General features: G+C 42.0%; 1 protein-coding gene and 1 long non-coding RNA gene across 3 annotated transcripts in view; both read right to left on the minus strand.

The window, feature by feature from the left end:
• The window catches only part of LOC143484402 (uncharacterized), a 161693-nt gene that overhangs the window by 81406 nt on the left and 60649 nt on the right, over positions 1 to 19638 (minus strand). The gene's annotated exons all lie outside the window — the stretch shown is intronic.
• LOC143508741 (uncharacterized) lies at positions 198 to 16824 on the minus strand. Its single transcript, XR_013129444.1, has 4 exons — positions 16560 to 16824; positions 954 to 1148; positions 801 to 877; positions 198 to 588 (listed from the first exon to the last, which is right to left on the minus strand). It is a non-coding gene; the product is annotated as an uncharacterized LOC143508741 (long non-coding RNA).

Here is a 19638-nt window from a genome sequence, read left to right on the forward strand (position 1 = left end):
CACTTGGTCAAGTTCAAGTTTTTCAGAACTGCATAGTCCTTTAAGGCCCCTGTTTCCATTTCAAGTCCCCTCTTCACGTGTGCTGTTTGTCGTGTCCTTTCTGCCAGGCTTTCTGCAGCACCTGGACCTCTAACGTGGCTCACCTCTCTGAAATGTGAGGCAGTCACTCTTTCTCACCTAAGTGAATGCCACTCAGGTGTAGCACTTTGGGATCTTGTTGCCTCCTCAATAAGGTGTGACTGTGACAAGGTCACAGAAACTGAGCTTAGGTGTAGCTGTTCTTGGTGTGTTGGCACAAATGAATATTCAGGTGGGCTTAGATGGTAACATTCTAGTGGCAGACTTGGGAATGGGGGTGCATCCTCATGTATGACAACACTGTCAGATGGAGGTGGTGGTTGTTGATAGGACAGTACACTGCCAACTTGTACCTTCCCAAAGATGGAGTCCACAAGTGGCTTGTCAGGCGAGATGTTCATTGTGCAGATGAGTGGAAGAGAATCTGCTTTCATTCCAGCGTAGACTGGTCCAGGATTGAGGGTGGCCGGGTGTGGGAGCTCACCGCTGTAGCCCTTGAAAAGTGTACTTCTGAAATAAAAGAAGAGTGAATAACATTTATTTTTACACATTGTAATCTGTTCACCAGCACAACTGATTGTGAATCACATATCACATGTCATCTGAAGTACAACGAGGCTAAATTAAATTTTGAAGAGAACAGGGTCTTATCAGATGATCAAAAGCATTTATTTTTTTTTACCACACACTGTAATCTGCCTATTAAATTTGGTACTACATACCTAACTCCACTGGCTGTAGTAGCACCTGGTTTTGGCTTTAGGACAACCATGGCATCCACAGGTCCAGGCTTCACCCCCTATTAATTTAAAAGATGGTGTTAGTAAAGTGAATGTGATACATTAACTAACATTAAATAATGAAATAAGACAAACCATTGTTGGTGGTTTATGCCACTTCTGTTCTGTCTGTGTGCATGAAAGGACAGGAGGGACGACAGACATGCCAGATTCAGAATAATGAGCAGTCTAGAAAAGCAATGCAACCAAGTGGTTGCAGATTCCGCAACCAGCAACACAAGAGCAGTTGCTGTTAATGAGCACAACTGGCATTGAATCACGTAATGTCATCTGAAATACACAAGAGGCAAAATTTAATATCTTGAAAAGAATACTTCAGCAATGTCAATAGGCGCAAAATCTGTCCCATCATGTTGTTAGTGGTGAATGTCACTTGTCTATTGTCTCATGTGACGTTTGTGCTGTTTTGCATCACTCTTAAAACACTTGGCTATACTGGCTATACTGTCTTTCTATTCTACAGTGTTGTGCATGGTTCAATCTACTAGTTCACTGAGCAACTATAAACTAAATATATTTTAGATTTAAACTTCATTTTCACTCCAGATTAGGGATGTCCCGATCCAGCTTTTTGAACTTCCGATCCGATACCGATATTTATTTGCACTTCCGATCCGATGCCGATATCGGCCGATACCGATACCGGCCTATCCGAGCATGTATTAAAGTTTAAAGTTATTTAGCCAACTTACTTTGTTGTCAACTCATGTTGTAAGAGCCATGTTGAGAAATGCAGTACATGTGTTTACCCACTAGGGGAGTGTGTATGTGCTTCAATTGCAGTTAAATCAATTCAGTTCTGTTTAAGTTCTTTAGACGGTCGGGTTGAGGTGATACAGTTTTCTGACCGACCGACCAGTTAAGACCTCAACTAAGATAGACATGTACAGCTTGGATTATTGATATTTTTTGTATTTTTACCTTATATGTCAGTAAACATTGTTACATGAATATTTTCTGAGCTTGAGGAAATTTTTGTCGCGTCAGACTGGTTGCTATTCGCCCGCTCCGTTGGTGGTAGCAGAGCATGAAAGAGTTGCCACTACATAAAGTCAGAAAACTTCACTGGAAGTAGGACCCTTCACAGAACCACCAGGAGCGTGAAGGGGATTTAAGAGTTTGGAAAGGTGAGCTGAAGCTAACTCCTGCTATTGCTAAATGCTGAGTCAGAAGCAGAAGCTAACCCCTGCTAACATAGCTGCTATTGCTACATGCTGAGTCATTCAGTGAGGATGTGGTGTCTTGTTTAATCGCGGATCTTATATTAGGATAATCTCTGCACTTCGAAGAAGTATAAAGACACAAGCATTTGATGTTGAAAGGGTTGCTAGTGAATTAATATGATGGCAGAAAGTGCTGGAAACAAACAGACACCTGAAGATGTTGGCCACAGGAGGGCGCCAAAGCCTACTGAAAGGGCATTACAAGAGAAGCTGCATAGACTAATTGGAACAAGAAAGGGGAAATTCAGCCAGCTCACAACTAAAATGAAAGAAATTGATGAGCTCATGGGTAATGATGAGAATGTATACAGAGTGCGAGATCTTTTGCAAGGTGATATGTGGAACTTGCAGGAAGACGTAGTCAAGCTCAATGATTCCATTATTCCTTTAATGGATAAAGAAGAAAGGAAAGTGGATCAGGAATGGTTCATCAATAAGATAATGTCAGTCAAGGCATATGTTGACAATTCAATGGAATGGGTTGGATGCCAGCTTCAAAAACAAGAAAAGGTTCCAAGTGCACCTTCAGATGTTTCCTTCGAAGAAGATGATGATGTGGGTGATAGTGTTTCACAAGTTAATCTGCAGGATTGCTGACCTAAAAATAAATATGGATCTGTAGCCTCAGGTGGGTCCAGAAGGTCCTCAAGGAGCTCAGTGTCAGCTGTGCGCGCCAAAGAGGCAGCAGAACATGCAGCTCTACTAGCACGAGCAGCAGCACTAGAACAAAAACAAGTTCTTGATCTTGAAGAAGCCAAGCTCAAGGCTAAAAGAGAGAAGTTAGAAGTTGACGCAGCACTTGCAGAATCAATTGCAAAATTGAAAGTGTTAGAGTCATATGAAGAAGATGGCATGAACAGTTATGTCTCTAAAAGATCTTTTAGACAAAACGTTATAAAGGAAGAAAGAGACGATAGAGCACAGACTTCAGCAGAAAGAATACTACAGAGCTCTGATCCTGGACTATACCAGCCAGTGCGTAGTAACCAGACACAAGGTGCAAGGCAATTGAATGATGACAAAGACCTACATCAAGTGTTACAGAAACAAAGTTTCATCACAGAGATGCTTGTAAGACAGCATAATTTATCAAGTCTGCCACGCAAGGAGGTTCCAGTGTTTAAAGGTGATCCTCTCACTTACAAGTCGTTCATTAGGTCATATGAACATGCTGTGGAGAGCAAAGCTGATTCCTACCAAGACAGGTTCTACTACCTGGAGCAGTACACCAGTGGTGAAGCACAGGAACTAGTTCGTAGCTGTGAGCATATGCCATCGGAAAGAGGCTACAAGGAAGCCAGAAGGCTGCTGCAAAAAAACTATGGCAATGAGTTAAAGATTGCAAATGCCTACATGGAGAAAGCATTGAACTGGCCTATCATCAGGCAAGAAGACGGTAAAGCTCTCAATGCATATGCGCTGTTCCTGATCGGCTGCAAGAACACAATGGGTGATTTAGACTTCATGGAGGAAATGGACAACCCCACTAATATGCGGACTGTTCTTTCGAAGCTTCCTTACAAAGTGCGTGAGAAATGGAGAGTGACAGCTTTTGAAATTCAAGAGAAGGGGAGAGGACGTGCCAGGTTCTCAGATATGGTCGAGTTCATTGATCGCCAGGCAAAAATCATCATGGACCCCATATTTGGAATCATGTCAGAGTCTCATGTGATAAAAGAAGGAAAGAACAGAAAAGACAATGAAGTCAGGAGAGGTAGTCAAAGGAGTAGCTTTGCTACAGGCGTTAAGGCTCCATTAGAAGAAAAAGAACAAGAAGTGACAGTGAAGAAGGTTGTTAATATTGCTTTGCAGAAACCTTGTGTCTACTGTCACAACAAGCACACTCTGGCAGAGTGTAGAAGGATTAGAGAGCTACCAGTTAAAGATAGATTGGATTTTCTAAAGTCCAAGGGCTTGTGCTTTGGATGTCTCTTTCCAGGACACCTTAGCAAGGACTGCAAAAGGAAAGCAAAGTGTCAGATATGTACACAAAGGCATCCAGACCTGTTGCACATGGAAAAGAATGAAGACATCTTGCCTTGTGATAAAAAGGAAGAAGATTGCTCAGAGAGCAAAGAAATCACCAGTGCATGCATCTCTCTGGACAGTGAAGCTTGTGCTTATACTGGGGCCGGAGGGAAATGTGCCTTAGCTGTATTGCCCGTGAAGATCAAATCCAAGAAGAGTGATAGATATGTGGAAACATATGCATTTATGGATCCTGGCAGCACAGCAAGCTTCTGCACTGAAGATCTACTAAGAAAGCTGAAACTCAGGGGCAGACGAACACAGATTCTTCTCAACACCATGGGCTGTAACAGGGCAGATGACAGTAAGGTTTTGAAGACATTTGTTCTGACAGACTTAGAAGTTTGTGGTGTGGAGGAGGATACGTACATAGACCTGGGCAGAGTATTCACCCATAGTTTCATCCCAGTGCAAAAGGAGAATATTCCTAAGCCAGAAGACATTGCAAGGTGGTCTTATCTGAAAGATGTGTCTTTACCTCAGATCAATGCTGAAGTGGGCCTGCTCATAGGCACCAATGTTCCAAAGGCAATGGAGCCATGGCATGTAGTACATAGTGAAGGAGATGGTCCCTATGCAGTGAGAACTGCTTTAGGCTGGGTGATTAATGGACCGCTAAGAAGTCTGAAGATGGACAGTAACTCCGGCGAGAACCACACTGTTAACCGTCTCTCAGTTGTGGAAATAGAGGAGCTGTTAAGACAACAGTACAATGCAGATTTCCCAGAACGTGTCCATGAAGAGAAGGAAGAACTGTCACAAGAAGACCAAAGGTTCATGTCTCTAGTGAGTAATTCTGCTAGACTAGTGAATGGGCATTATTGTGTAGGCTTGCCACTGAAAGATGAGGCAGTAAAAATGCCAAACAACCGCTGTATTGCAGAACAACGTGCAGTCAGCCTGAAAAGGAAACTGAAAAGACTTCCAAGCTTCCATGAAGACTATAAGATGTTCATGAAAGACGTCATTAAGAATGGATATGCAGTCAAGGTTCCCAGGGAGAAATTACTGCGTGATGATGGCAGGGTGTGGTACATTCCCCACCACGGAGTGTATCATCCCAAGAAAAAGAAATTTCGGATTGTCTTTGATTGCACCGCAACCTACAGAGGAGTCTCTTTAAATGAGCAGTTACTGCAGGGCCCAAACCTTACCAATACTCTTGTCGGTGTTCTAACGAGATTCAGGCAAGAGCCTGTGGCATTGATGGCAGATGTCAAAGCCATGTTCTATCAGGTTAAAGTTCCTGAAGAGGATGCAGACCTTCTACGTTTCCTGTGGTGGCCAGATGGCAACCTGGATGAAGAGATGGAAGAATTCAAAATGACTGTTCACCTTTTCGGTGCAACATCTTCACCCAGTTGTGCATCTTATGCCTTAAGGAAAACTGCAGAGGACAACAAGGAAACAGCAAGTCCAGAAGCAGCTGATACAGTTCTTCACAACTGTTATGTAGATGACTTCTTGAAGTCAGTTTCTTCTGAAACTCAGGCAATTCAGCTTGTGAAAGACCTAAGAGCACTGTGCGCCATGGGTGGCTTTCAGCTGACTAAGTGGGTCAGTTCCAGTAATGCTGTTCTGTTGACCATCCCTGAAGAAGATCGTGCAACTGATGTCAAAGACTTGGATCTGAGCCACAGCATCCCTCCCATAGAGCGCGCCCTGGGTGTCCAGTGGCGCACGGACTCAGACAGTTTCCAATTTCAACTGAATGTTCCTGAAAGGCCAAAAACAAGGCGGGGGATTCTGTCTGTGGTCAGTGCATTATACGACCCCCTAGGACTCTTGGCACCAGTTATTCTGCCCGCAAAGCAGATCCTGAGGACTCTGTGTGAACAAAAGTGTGGCTGGGATCAAGAAATCAAAGACTCACAGACAGTCAGATGGCAAGAATGGTTGACAGAAATGAAAATGCTAGAGGGATTCTCAGTAAGCAGGTGTGTGAAGCCAATAGCATTTGGACCTTTGCAGTCAGCACAACTGCATCACTTTGCTGATGCATCCGAGACCGGCTATGGCACTGCTTCATACCTGCTCCTGTCAAACCAAGCTGGAGAGAAATGTTGCACTCTCTTAATGGGAAAAGCCAGAGTAGCCCCTTTGAAACATGTAACAATCCCACGGTTAGAGCTAACAGCTGCGGTGGTGGCTGTAAAAATGGACCAGATGTTGCAACGTGAACTACAGGTGCCACTCCAAGACTCCATCTTTTGGACTGACAGCACTACAGTCCTGAGATACATTGAAAATGAGCATAGTCGCTTCAAGACTTTCGTCACGAACAGAGTTGCAGTGATAAGGGAACATAGCCAGCTTTCCCAGTGGCGTTATGTTAAGTCAGGAGAAAATCCAGCGGACCAAGCCTCAAGGGGGGTGAAAGTGAAGGATTTTCTTGAGAACAAGACTTGGTTGCAAGGCCCAAGTTTCCTTCTAAAGTCTCAGGAAGATTGGCCGGAATTGCCTTATGGGAATGACATACCCCAAGATGATCCTGAGATCAAGTCCTGTGCAATAAAGGTTGAAGAGGATAGGCAGAAGAAGGTGTTGGCTCTGGATAAGCTGATCGCTTACTATTCTGATTGGACACGGCTGAAAGGAGCAGTGGCCTGGTTTTTTAACACTAGAGCTCCTGAAAATTCAAGACTGTCAGGACATCACCCCTCCTTCCCCTCTGTCTTACCAGCAATTAGCAAGAACAAACATCACCCTTTATTATGTTAATTCACAGAGCAAGTCTGAGGCAGCAGTCTACTGCAGTCTACTACTGCAGTCTACTACTGCTACTAATATCCTCTGTAAATATATTATATACTGCTAAATTTGTTGTATATCTGTCAATAAAGTATAGCACATGTATTTGTTTGATCCTCTCACTGTCTTTATTGGGTATATTCTGTCTAGAATTAGATAGATAGCACCGCAATCATAATGCTAATTTCGGCTAGCAATGCCATGGGATTTCCAATATAACATTAGCCTCAAGCTGTTGTTAGAGAAACAGTTGTCTCTACGTCTGCTGCTGCGTGCGCTTGAATTACACACACACACACACACACACATATATATATATATATATATATATATATATATATATATATATATATATATATATATATAATGAGAGAGAGAGAGATAGATAGATAGATTTTTCTTTTCAGTTAGGGGTATGCTCAGTTAGTATGAGCTGCTGTCTGTGGGTGTGTTCTTCAGTCATTATTATGAACCATTATCACGGGTCCATAGTGTTCCCGTGAAACACATTATCATTAGCGTGGTATTGTCGTTATGAAGCGTCCCAAAATTTCTTGTGTATGCACTTCAATAGCGCCACACATTTACATCGCTGAACCATTATCACGGGTCCATAGTGTTCCCGTGAAACACATTATCATTAGCGTGGTATTGTCGTTATGAAGCGTCCCAGATTTTCTTGTGTATGCACTTCAATAGCGCCACACATTTACATCGCTGAACCATTATCACGGGTCTATATTGTTCCCGTGAAACACATTATCATTAGCGTGTTATTGTCGTTATGAAGCGTCCCAGATTTTCTTGTGTATGCACTTCAATAGCGCCACACATTTACATCGCTGAACCATTATCACGGGTCCATAGTGTTCCCGTGAAACACATTATCATTAGCGTGTTATTGTCGTTATGAAGCGTCCCAGATTTTCTTGTGTATGCACTTCAATAGCGCCACACATTTACATCGCAGAACCATTATCACGGGTCCATAGTGTTCCCGTGAAACACATTATCATTAGCGTGGTATTGTCGTTATGAAGCGTCCCAGATTTTCTTGTGTATGCACTTCAATAGCGCCACACATTTACATCGCAGAACCATTATCACGGGTCCATAGTGTTCCCGTGAAACACATTATCATTAGCGTGGTATTGTCGTTATGAAGCGTCCCAGATTTTCTTGTGTATGCACTTCAATAGCGCCACACATTTACATCGCTGAACCATTATCACGGGTCCATAGTGTTCCCGTGAAACACATTATCATTAGCGTGTTATTGTCGTTATGAAGCGTCGATAGATAGATAGATAGATTATATATATATATATATATATATATATATATATATATATATATATATATATATATATATATATATATATATAGATAGATTTTTCTTTTCAGTGAGGGGTATGTTCAGTTAGTATGAGCTGCTGTCTGTGGGTGTGTTCTTCAGTCATGATAGAAGCTGAAACACATTATCATTAGCGTGGTATTGGCGTTATTTATGAAGCATAGATAGATAGATATATAGATAGATAGATAGATAGATAGATAGATAGATAGATAGATAGATAGATAGATAGATAGATAGATACGTAGATAGATAGATAGATAGATAGATAGATAGATAGATAGATAGATAGATAGATTTTTCTTTTCAGTTAGGGGTATGTTCAGTTAGTATGAGCTGCTGTCTGTGGGTGTGTTCTTCAGTCATGATAGAAGCAGGAATAGCGCCACATTTCAATAGCGCAACACATTTACATATTTGAACCATTATCACGGGTCCCATGTATGTATGTCATTAGCGTGGTTTCGGCGTTATGTATGAAGCGTCCCAGATTTACATTTGTATGAGCTGCTGTGGGTGTGTTCTTCAGAGTCATGATAAAAGCAGAAACACAAATGCTGGTGACTTACATTTTCCTTACTATCCTGTGTGGAGAAGACGGAAAACACTATGGCGCACCAGAGGAGGTACACTGCTAAAGAACTTGCGACCATCCTTACTAACGTGGACTGCTGCGAGTCCGATGGGGGAGAGGAACTTTCTTGCTGTAGTTTTACCAGCGATTCATCGGATGAAGACACAAACTTTTCATCGGATGAGGTAAAGAAGAGCCCTCCAAGAAAGAGGAATCGTACACAGGCCGACACCACACCTGGACCAAGCGCTACACAGGCCGACACCACACCTGGACCAAGCGCTTCTACACAGGCTGTACGGGCAAAAGACGGTACTGTGTGGGAGAAGGTTGACATCACACGCTCTCATGTCAGCCGTTTGCCCAATTCATCATTCGTTGAGCCGGCTGGGCCTACAGAACATGCCAAGGTATAGTAACGTAATATTTTTTGCAGTGTTTATGCTTGTGTTTGACTGATATTTCGTACGTGTAATTAACCTTGCGTCATTTATTTATTTTTACTCATACAACGTAGTAACGTAATATTCTTTGCAGTGTTTATGCTTGTGTTTGACTGATATTTCGTACATGTAATTAACCTTGCGTCATTTATTTATTTTTACTCATACAACGTAGTAACGTAATATTCTTTGCAGTGTTTATGCTTGTGTTTGACTGATATTTCGTACGTGTAATTAACCTTGCGTCATTTATTTATTTTTACTCATACAGCGTAGGATCACAAGTAGGCTGCAGAGTTTTCTGTGTTTGCTCGACATGGAGATGCTGCGACTCATCACCGATTGCACAGTCCATGAAGCCCACAGAACAGACCGCACCTGGAGTTTTTCGGTCAGTGAATTGATGGCGTTCGTAGCCATCCTTTTTCTACGTGCAGTCCTCTCTCCTGTTGGAGCCATGACGGAGTGTTGGTCAGCAATGTTCGCTGTGCCTTCGATCAAGGAGACAATGCCGCGGGACCGGTACCAGGAAATTATGCGGTACCTGCGGTTTGATAACAAGGACACCCGTGCGGAGCGTGCGAAGAGCGACAAGTTTGCTGCGATCTCGGACATCTGGCAGCGATTTGTGAAGAATTGCAACCTGTCTTACACCCCCGGTCAAGATCTTACAGTCGACGAGCAGCTGTTTCCTACCAAGGTTCGCTGTCCGTTCACACAGTACATTGCATCAAAGCCGGACAAATTTGGGATTAAGTTTTGGGTTGCTTCTGACTTGAAGACGAAGTTCATGTGCAACGCAATTCCATATCTGGGAAAGGACCCCGATCGTCCCAAGGGTGAAAGAGTGTCCGAGAATGTGGTTATGAAACTCATGAAGCCATACCTGGGCAAGGGAAGAACTGTAGCCACGGACAATTTCTTCACATCTCTTTCACTGGCTGAAAAGTTGCTGGAGGCCAACACAACTCTGCTTGGGACAATAAATAAGATTCGACGGGAAATTCCCACGGAAGCCAAAAACACCAAGGGACGTGACAAGTTTTCAACAGAGCTGTACAGATCACATGATGCGCTGCTGACGGTGTATGCCCCCAAGGCTAATAAAGTCGTCTGCGTTCTCAGCACTATGCATACGCACGTGAGGATTGCCGACGACAGAAAAAAGAAGCCAAACACCGTGACGGACTACAACCGGATGAAGGTATGCATATGTGTTGGCATGGCAGAATCAATTTATACATGAATGAATTCGTTCAAAATATAACATGTACTTCTTTGTAATTGTTCTTTGCAGTGCGCCGTTGACATCATGGATCAGAAGGTGCGTTCATACACAGTGCGCGCAGGAACACGCCGGTGGCCCGTTGCAGTGTTTTATAACATACTTGACCTGGCAGCGATGAACGCGCATGTTTTGTACACAGCATGCACGGGGTCCACAGAGAGCAGGAGAGTTTTTCTATATGCTCTTGCTGGGGAACTTCGTCATCGTCATCTACAGGAAAAGGAGTTGAAGAAAACGCCACGTCCTTCGCCTTCACCTGGAAAGACGACCACGTGTCAAGTGCAGTCACACTGCAACCGCAACCACAGCATCAACGTGTGTGTTGAATGCGGCAAGTACACCTGCCGCAAATGTAAGAACGAGGGTCCCTGGCGGTGTAGCAAGTGTTAGCTACAACTACATGAAGGTACGTTGATAAGTATATGTGGTGGTACATATTTTTTTGTCTTCTGAAAGATCTTATTCAAAATGTAAGGTGTACTTTGAATTGTTCTTCAGTGTGGCATCGCCATCATGGACCAGAAGGTTCAAATACCCCGCGAGCACTAGACGCACTTACACCTGTCGACATCATGGAAAGGAAAGTTCAAAAACACTGCGAGCACAAGAGGCACACATACACACTATAATCTCCTATCGCTTTTTATAATCTCCAATAATCTTCTTTCTGTTCCAGAGTCGCACTTCACCACACCCGGAATGGACATTCCACTTCAAGAAACCCGGAATAGACATCCATATTTGATCAGAATAAAGTTGTTTTGCAGCACATGAATTTGTTTTCCTGTCTTTTCCTCTCCTTTTCCAGCCTGCTGTTTAGATCACAATATTTATCAGTGATGCAGTGATGCAACGCGATCACGCTAATTTCCGCTAGCCATATGATGAGATTTCCTATATAACATTAGCATCAAGCTAATTGCGCCTAATAATTTCTTAGCTTTTCAAACGCGAATTCAAACGCGGAATCAGAAAGTGTTCGATTACAACAAATATTATACAGTATAGTATAGGAAATATACAAAGAGCAAGATTCAAACAATTTTATTTATTTTTATAGTTTGATGGGACTCATTACAGAAACTTGTCGTCTCTACGTGCGCTTGAATTGTAATTTTTGAAACACGAGTCTACAAATTTTCCGCTGTTTGTTGTAGCATCGGTAACATATACCGACTTTGTAACCTTGAAAAGTTTTTCGTGAAGTCGTATGAGCTTGGGGGTGAGCCAGTGCTTTGGCAGGCGTATGAGCTTGGGGGAGAGCCAGGGCTTTGGCAGGCGTATGAGCTGGGGGTGAGCCGCTTCCACCGCATTACCAAGACAATGGGCGTTAATCCCTTCACAGCAGGGGAGTGGGCTACATGGACCTTACCAAGCCTTGTGAAAATTTTCGCTTCTCTAGGAGCTCTAGTGTTAAGCTGAAACGAATTTTGCTACATTTGAGAGAGGAAAGAAAGATCTTTATGGACAAAGTCGCATTGTCAGAGAGCTGTCCAAACCAACAAGAGCTGCTGACAACTGCACACATGAGAAAGTGTCGCCTGATGGTGAAACCAACTTTGCTCACCATAAAAGACCTGGAAGAGGCTGAAAATGAGCTAATCAGGTTTAGTCAGCTCCAAACGTATCCAGAGGAAATTATGGCTTTACAGACAGGTAGACATGTAAAAAGAACCAGTCCAATCTACAAGCTGGATCCCTTCCTGAAAGAGGAAATTGTGAGAGTGGGAGGACGTCTCTCCAGAATGTCAATGTCTGAGGAGATGAAGCACCCTGCAATTCTTTGCAAGGGGTCTTCAATTGCTGCTCTCATCTTGCAACACATCCACAAGGAAATCGGACATTGTGGGCGCAACTACATGCTATCCAAGCTGCGTGCCAAGTATTGGATACCTCAAGTAAGCTCAGCAATTAGAGGCGTAATTTCAAAATGCACAGTCTGCAGAAGGCTCAATAGTAGGACAGGAGAGCAAAAAATGGCAGATCTGCCATTGGACCGCATCATACCAGATCAGCCTCCGTTTACCAACGTAGGAGTAGACTTCTTTGGACCTTTTTTGGTCAAGAGAGGAAGAAGCCATGTCAAAAGATACGGAGTACTCTTTACCTGCCTTACCATAAGAGCTGTTCACATTGAGATTGCCCATAGTCTGGACACAGACTCTTGTGTAAATGCACTTCGTCGCTTTACATGCAGAAGAGGTCAGGTCAAGATTATGCGTTCGGACAATGGGACTAATTTTGTTGCTGCTGAGAGAGAGCTTCGTGAGGCACTACAAGACCTGAACCAAAAGAGAATCGTTGATGCAATGATGGAGAGAGGAGTCGAATGGATATTCAGTGCCCCCGCAGCCTCTCATCACGGTGGTGTGTGGGAAAGGCAGATACGTACAGTCCGGAAGATCCTGAATTCAATCGTCGGACAGCAGTCACTGGATGATGAAGGTCTGCTAACTGTCATGTGTGAGGTGGAATCCATCATTAACAACAGGCCTCTCACACTGTCATCAGACGATCCTAATGATCTTGATGTCTTGACACCTAATCACTTACTGCTTATGAAGACACAAACGAACATCCCGCCTGGAATCTTCTCCGCGAATGACCAGTATGTTCGAAGACGATGGCGGCAGGTGCAATATATCGCAGATCTGTTTTGGACAAGGTGGCTTAAAGAGTACCTTCCACTACTTCAGAGTCGCCAAAGGTGGTCAAGACCAAAGAGGAACTTTCAAGAGGGAGATGTCGTCTTGATAGCAGATGATACTGCTCCACGCAACTCTTGGACGATGGGACGAATCACAAAGACCTTGCCTGATGCCAAGGGCTTGGTCAGGCGGGCTGTTGTGCAAACAAAGACCAGTCAATTGGACAGACCAGTGACTAAGCTCTGCTTGATCCAGGAGTCAGGAAATTCTGGCATAAGGACTCTTCAAGTGGACTGAACGAAATGTTTTCAGTATTGACATTTATTGACATTTGACAGTTTAAAGTTTATATACAATGGCTCTTTTAAAATGAGAATTTGGTCATTGTTCTGCCCATAGCATAAACAATTAGGGGCCGGAAATGTAAGAGCCATGTTGAGAAATGCAGTACATGTGTTTACCCACTAGGGGAGTGTGTATGTGCTTCAATTGCAGTTAAATCAATTCAGTTCTGTTTAAGTTCTTTAGACGGTCGGGTTGAGGTGATACAGTTTTCTGACCGACCGACCAGTTAAGACCTCAACTAAGATAGACATGTACAGCTTGGATTATTGATATTTTTTGTATTTTTACCTTATATGTCAGTAAACATTGTTACATGAATATTTTCTGAGCTTGAGGAAAATTTTTGTCGCGTCAGACTGGTTGCTATTCGCCCGCTCCGTTGGTGGTAGCAGAGCATGAAAGAGTTGCCACTACACATGTTGAAAAGCGTTTTATTCTTGATAACAAGTAGCCAGCTGAATTAGGTGTGTTTGAATAATACACAGTGGTTGGTAAGGAGAAACTGACCTGTTTATTTAGCAATTAATAAACTCAAAATAGACAAAATATTAAATAACAGAAATAGCATCAGTAAACCAAGGATTAAAAAGCCACAAGTGCAAATAATATTGTAAATTATATTAAAAAAGCAAAACACACAACCTGAGTGTAAAATAGTCTATTAACAAATAGTCTATTAACATTAACATCCATCAGTGCTCTTGAACAAGTGTAAACCAAAGCTTTAAAAAAAATCCGTGCACATATCGTAAACTAACTAAAAGCAAAATGCCTTCTACTCCACACTTTGCTGCTCCATCCCCATCTATACACTCCCTTCAATTCAAACGTTTCTGCCAGTGTTAGTTGTGTAGGACCTTTCTTTTTGTCTTCGGTTTTCTTTAGAAACTCGTCATGTTGTTTATGGTGGTATTTCGCTAAATGCTTGATTAGATTGGTTGTATTAAAAGTTCTTACAGCTTTACCACCATGCTTGACTTTACTGTGGCATATGTTGCACTCTACCTCTTCATCTTTGTCATCCTTTAAGGCAGGGATGTCAAAGTCAAATACACAGAGGGCCAAAAAAACAAATTTGCTACAAACCGAGGGCCGGACTGGTTCAATGTTTATTAAAACATATTAAAATGATTGCACATAGCCTATTGAACCAAGACCTAACACAGTGTATATTATTTAATGCTTAAATGAATAAAGCAATATTTTCTTATGGATCTGTCAGTAATTTCAAGTGAAAATATTTTTCAACAAGCAAACACGAATAAAGTAATAAAGGTTAGAAATTTTGCTGGAATTTAAGCTAAAGTACTTGAAAATGCTTGAAATTGTAACTACTTCATTTCACAACAAATAGCTATCTGACTGAACAGTTCTCTTGTATCTTGTAATTCCAGGACGAAACATGAGAGAACGTGAAGACGTTAATATTGGGCGTTTTGAAAATAAACAACTATTAAATAATGTGAATAAAAAGCGAATTATTTCGAATAATTTCGAATATATGTATAAATATTTAACTTAATTAAGTTTAACATGCTGGGAAATATTGAAATGGACCTTGAAAGTGACGTACAAGTGCTTGAATTCCACCTTGTAAAGGTGTATGAACCCTGCAAACATGACTTTGTTCATTGCGCTGAGGCGCGGCGCGCGCAAAGTACAAACAGCAATACAGTACATCGAAAGACGCACGAGACGCTCACCCACGAGCTGAGCCACTGCGATTACGTTATTTTCGGCGCGCAGACCCTCGCCGCTTGTGCGCGCTGCAGTGACTTTGCGGGCTACCGTTGCATTGTGGGGAATGTAGTGTTTGTGCGTGCAAAACACCAGCGGGCGGCTGTGGCCTGCGGGCCGGTTCTAATAGTAATTAAATATCATCCAGGGAGCCATAGATAATCAATTCACGGGCCGGATCTGGCCCGCGGGCCTTGACTTTGACATATGTGCTTTAAGGTAATATAATCCCACACAACTGACATTTTTATCGATAACTTCCAATTTACACGGCGGTCCTAATGGTTAGGAGATGCCGCGGAGCTAAACTGGGGAGACGCTGTGCTCGTGTGCTGAAGATGTGCTGGAAAATGCGGACCGGATTTTACTCTCACTGGCAAAACCACAGCAAAAACTGCAATGGATTATCTAAAAAACTGGATCGGGAGTCTGGATCGGCATTTTCTCGTGCCTGCCGATCCGATACCAATACGCATTTTTTGCTAATATCGGTGGCCGATCCGATCCAAATATCGGATCAGGACAACCCTACTCCAGATGAAATGCTTACACATAGGAGTGAAACAAGCCTACTTATATTTATATTATTTTGTTGTTTCCACCACCAACAACAGAACAGTGCAGGTTTTACTTCAACTGCTTCTTGAAGAGTGTTATCAGAATATGTTAATAGGTGTAAGTGTTGAAGCCATATGTTAATAAAGAAGTTAAGATGAAAGATTTGAAAGACAGATTGACAGATTTTAGAAAATGCAGTTTGAAGAATAGCTGAGGTGGACTATATTCTGCTTTTGAGTCATAGAGGTAGATAACAATAGCTCGAACTGTAAAATAAACTCCCATTTGTTTACTATAGGCAAAATAGACTGCTAATGATTCCCACTCAGCTACTCTGCATTTGGCTACCATTGTAAGCTTTGAAAACCAATGCCTATGGTTATCACAGCTTACGTGAAGTAGGAGCAAGGATAAAAGATTGAACTTGTGTTGAACTAACTTTTGAACTTGTTCAATAGAACTTTGAACGTGACACTGAACAGAACTTGTGTCATTTTAACCAGTCCTACTCTCAGCTGGTGTGGCGTATCTGTTTTCTTCATAGATCTGTAGCAGTGAGCCCTCACTGTTATCTCGTTAGCCTTACTTTTGCCTGACACTTCCATCAGAAATACAAACATGTTTTAAAAAGGCATTTCTAGTACTAGGACAGGTTGGTTTGTTACTAAAAACAACATCACTTCATTAGACTGCCACCTCAGGCTAGCTAGCTAACTAGCGTCAGCGACTTACCTTCAAAATTGCAGAGGTAGGATGAAACGTAGAACTTGAAACCCTTTTCAAGTTTACTCTGTGGCGTGGTACTTGATGCTCTGACAATACGACGCACATCGTTGATGGTAAACTTCGGGAACTCCAAGAGGCACCTTGTGAATTTCATAGACTCGGCCATAACATCGGCACATCCGCATACCAACCGGAAATATGGTACCATCCTTACACCAAACGAGGAAGTGGTGCATGCACCTAGGCGAATCAGCGCAGTACCAGTTTCAAATGACCAATCATATGTTCCCTCTTAGTGGGCGGGCTTAACTGTATGATAATTTCCACCCGCTGAGGCGATGCTAGCTGTCGTTAGCGTACCACCGCTAGCTAGTTTAGATTCATTCCTTTGATGCATATATATAATATATACGGTCTCTGGTATGAACCCTTTGGGTACAAGCCAGGCTGCATCAGGTTATCGTAGCAGCCTCGCTGATTTGGTGTTTTGGTTAGAAAAATTGTAAATTGTGATATCACGTGCTACTCAACTTTGGAATGTTTGGTTTAGAATGTTTGGTTTAGAATGTTTGGTTGGGAAGGTGGAATGTTTGGATTTCAGTTTTGATGCTGAAAAGCTCAGAACAAGTCACACGACATTTTGCTCTGTGGATTACAATACAAATCTAACTAATCTTTCTATTCTTTCTATTTTTCAGGTGGAGAATGAGTTTTTACCCCAGGAGAACTGACCAGCCAAGGCCTGGACAGGAACAGAACCACTTCAAAGACACACCAGGTTTTACCACTCATGGTGAGAAAAATACATTTTCTTCTTTTTATACTTCTATGTAAGACAGTATATTAATTCTTATGAGTATGGATTTCTATAGGCTTATTCATAATAATTAAAAGTTAAATATACACATTTATATAGTAGGTTTCTAAGGTTCAGAAAAATAACATGTATATTTATTCTACTGATGACTGTCAAGCTCTTTATTTCATGTGTACAGGATAATATAATTAATGGAGCATGGGTTATTTCTTTGATTTATTTGACTCAGCACAATTTTCATAAATCCCACCATAACATTGTCCATGTGGCCATGGAAAAAGCTAATAAAAATAAACATTTTTTAAAAGAAACAGATTTCTAACATGACATCACAAATTCTTAAGCATTCTCCCCACATTCTAATGACATCACATGGCATCACATAGCCCTTGTTATAATCACTTGTTCATTGAGAAACACTTACAAGGCATTTGAGCCTCACCGAGAGGCATGCTGGGTTTCACTTTACCTGCTGTGGTATTTTCAGGTGTGCCCTACAACCCCCAAGATCCCTGTGGACCAGCACCCTTCCCTCACGGAAGTACGGCGGGACCCTCAGATGTCGGCCATGTTCAGTGGGGGCATGCAGCGTATGCGATGCATAGGGGCGCTGCACTAGATGTAATGAGCGTCGTTGTAATCAGTGCTACGTACAACACAGGACTGTCATGTTAATGATTGTAATCGATGTAATACTTAATTTGTGTCCATCTTACGTTCGCCACCCCCCCCCCCCCCGTCAACAATTTTCGTCCGGGGGGGCGCCGATAGTATGTTTGCATACACCTTAGAAAGTAAGTAATTGCACCCCTGGCCATGTTAAGATGCCTGTAGAAGGACCACTCCACACTGGTACTGTGTAACACTGAAGATTACATGCGTATTCAACAATCCAAATAATCATGCTTGATGAAGTAGAAAAAAACATCTATTACATTTGTTTGTAAGGACTGGCAGAGGTGCAGAACCATCAGCTTTCTGCACATGACCTGACCAGTAAAACATCAGTTTTATCAGAAAATATGACATCACATATTCTTCAACATTGTAATGAATTCACATGGCACTGTAGATATGTTTGGTGTAGAGTAGAGCACTTTAGAGTGGGCACCTTGACCACCCACATACAGTGTGGGTGTACTGTGACACTCGTTAACTGCTAGGCGGTTGTGTTTAGTCTAAGGTGATAATGCTTTGAATCATTATTATACCAGCATAGTATAATACTGATAATACATGTATATGGATTACAGATGTCATTTTTCACTATTTTAGTACACCCCCAAACAATCTAAACAAAACATTGTCATTGTCATAACATTGTCATGCTGCTTTGCTGGCTTCTGATACCTCATCTGGACTGTCTAGCAGTGTCTAGCAGAGGCAAGATGTGCTAGACATGAGCAGAGCTAGGAGGTACTGTAGTTTGGCTCTTCAGTATCTACCAGTATCAGAATTAAAATAATTCTGAATTGTGCAGAAATAATTAAATTGAATCAAATTGTATTGAAATGTAAGATTTCATGATGCAATAAACTAAAAGAATCATAACTAAGCTAAACTAAAACTGGGTCACACATTTACTGAAGCTCTGATAAATGTCTTCCTGCTTCTGGGCTCACGGATGCCCTGTTTTCAGTTATTCAGTACTACTTCATTGTGCTGCCATTACATGAAGTGTAGCAAGATGCATATGAGAAGTTGCCGTTCTCGGTCCATCTTGCTTGAATCATATTTCAGTGGCACATTCAGATAAAGAACATTCGACCTCGACTATAGTCGACTATACCCCCTAGTCGACTATGAACGTCATAGTCGAATGTACCATTCTAACTGCATGGGGGTGCCCAAGGATGCAGCTAAACATTAGTTGTTACATGAAATGTCTTTGTTTTCGTTATATATAGCCTTTTGTCAAATAAAATCATCCTAATTTCTGTTAATAAATATTTAGAAATGATGTTTGCGCATTAACAATAGGCATCTTCCTTACTACATATTAATAAATCACACCCTGCAGCTGCCCAATCCAAACGAGCGGAGCTGAACACGCTACACAATACGCGCAGCATCTGCCGAGATTATAATGTCTACTAAAAAACTTCAAAAGTATTTTGAAAAACATAAAGATGAATCAAACAAAGTAAAGTGCAAGTTATGTCATCAACGTCTTTCATTTCGCACGACAACAACCAACATGGCATACCATTTAAAACGCGTAATGCGAAAAAAAAACTTTTGTCGTTTCAGTTGTGTTGTCTCGTCTCG

The sequence above is a fragment of the Brachyhypopomus gauderio genome, chromosome 2 (genome assembly GCF_052324685.1).
Source record: "Brachyhypopomus gauderio isolate BG-103 chromosome 2, BGAUD_0.2, whole genome shotgun sequence".
NCBI classification, from domain to species: Eukaryota; Metazoa; Chordata; class Actinopteri; order Gymnotiformes; family Hypopomidae; genus Brachyhypopomus; species Brachyhypopomus gauderio.